Source organism: Salvelinus fontinalis, chromosome 2, assembly GCF_029448725.1.
Source record: "Salvelinus fontinalis isolate EN_2023a chromosome 2, ASM2944872v1, whole genome shotgun sequence".
NCBI classification, from domain to species: Eukaryota; Metazoa; Chordata; class Actinopteri; order Salmoniformes; family Salmonidae; genus Salvelinus; species Salvelinus fontinalis.
In genome coordinates, this window is record NC_074666.1 from 13,443,274 (window position 1) to 13,445,745 (window position 2,472).

The window sequence follows — 2,472 nt, forward strand, 5'->3', positions numbered from 1 at the left end:
AGAGAGGATGATGGGAATGCCTGTAGGGCCAACAGGGCGCTTTCTTATTGGTCGAATCGCTAGACGTTGTAGGCTGAAATTACACGTTGTAGACTGACACATGCCTGCATTTCTTTCACAATGTAAACAACGACCGCAACCTTTTGTTTTCACAATGTAGCCCAACCGGTCTTACTTTGTTGTATTTTCGTAAATCTTTGCCATATTTTACCAACATATTTTATCGAGTCCTGTGATGTGGCCACATCTTTCACCTCAAGTGACCTATAGGCTGTGCAAAAATAACAGCGTGACCACAACATACACGACATGATTCATGATTTATAATGATTTGCTATTTGGTGGAGGTATATACCTACTCTATTGTTATTAATGATATATACATGTTTCTTTACCATAAGAGCCATACCATAATGATCCTGAATAACAACAACAATTAAAGTAGTGATGATAAGGGCGCTGGAGGGGATGGCTGCCATTTTAACGGATCTTAATTTTAACCAACTACTATTTTGTGTGTTTTTTTTACATTGTAATTTATTTTGTACATACTGTTGATTCTACCTTCTCTTATGACCGAAAATAACTTCTAGATATCAGAACAGAGATTACTCACCTCAAACTGGACAAAGATTTTTTCTTTAATGAGGCTGAAGTGAAAGATATAATGCTGCTCCCAGACAAGGCCCAAATCCCCATCACTCGCATGAAGAAAAAAAGGAAATACATGGGGTGGAGATCAGGGTGCCTTGTGAGAATTTGTAGGAGAGTGGGTAACCCACCTCCAGCATCCATTCTATTGGCCAATGTGCGATCACTGGAGAAAATACTGGATGAGCTCTATTCGAGACTATCTTACCAGCGGGACATTATAAACGGTAATATCTTATGTTTCACTGAGTCGTGGTTAAACTACAACACAGATAATATACAGTTGGCAGGGTTTTCCGTGCATCGGCAGGACAGAACAGCTACGTCCGGTAAGACGAGGGGTGGGGGTGTGTCTCTATTTGTCAATAACAGCTGGTGCGCGATATCTAATATTAAGGTAGTCTCAAGATATTGCTCGCCTGAGGTAGAGTACCTCATGATAAGCTTTAGACCACACTATCTACGAGGAGAGTTTTCATCTATAGTTTTCATATCCGTCTATTTAACACCACAAACCGACGCTGGCACTAAGACGCACTCAACGAGCTGTATAAGGCAATAAACAAACAATAATATACTCATCTAGAAGCGGTGCTCCTAGTGGCCGGGAACTTTAATGCAGGTAAACTTAAATCCGTTTTGCTTCATTTCTACCAGCATGTCACGTGCAACCAGAGGGGAAAAAACGGTATGCCACCTTTAATCCGCATGCAGAGACGCGTACAAAGCTATCCCTCGCCCCCCGTTTGGAATATCTGACCATAATTCTATCCTCCTGATTCCTGCTTACAAGAAAAAACTAAAGCAGAAAGTACCAGTGACTCGCTCAATACGGAAGTGGTTAGATGACGCAGATGCTAAACTACAGGACTGTTTTGCTATCACAGACTGGAACATGTTCCGGAATTCATCCAATGGCATTGAGGAGTAAACCACCTCAGTCACTGGCTTCATCAATAAGTGCATCGATGACGTTGTCCCCATTGGACCGTACGTACATATCCCAACCAGAAGCCATGGATTACAGGCAACATCCGCACTGAGGTAAAGGCTAGAGCTGCCGCTTTCAAGGAGCGGGACTCTAACCCGGACGCTTATAAGAAATCCTGCTATGCCCTAAGACGAACCATCAAACAGGCAAAGCGTCAATACAGGACAAAGATTGAATCCTACTACATTGGCTCAGACCTTTGTAGTATGTGTCATGGCTTGCAAACTATTACGGACTACAAAGGGAAACCCAGCCGCTAGCTGCCAAGTGACGTGAGCCTACCAGACGGGCTAAATGCCTTTATACACCAGCTGTTCCAGATGACTGTGTGATCACGCTCTCTGTGTGACTGTGTGATCACGCTCAACATTCACAAGGCAACAGGGCCAGATGGATTACCAGGATGCGTACTCAGAGCATGCGCGGACCAACTGGCAAGTGTCTTCATTTACATTTTGAACCTTTCCCTGATGTAGTCTGTAATACCTACATGTTTCAAGCAGACCACCATAGTCCCTGTGCCCAGGAATGCGAAGGTAACCTGCCTAAATGACTACCACTCTGTAGCACTCACGTCGGTTGCCATGAAGTGCTTTGAAAGGCTGGTCATGGCTCGCATAAACATCCTCATCACGGAAACCCTAGACCCACTACAATTCGCATACAGCCCCAACAGATCCACAGATGACGCAATCTCAATTACACTCTACACTGCCCTTTCCCACCTGGACAAAATGAACACCTATGTGAGAATACTGTTCATTGACTACAGCTCAACGTTCAACACCATAGTGCCCACAAAGCTAAGGACCCTGGGACTAAATAACTCC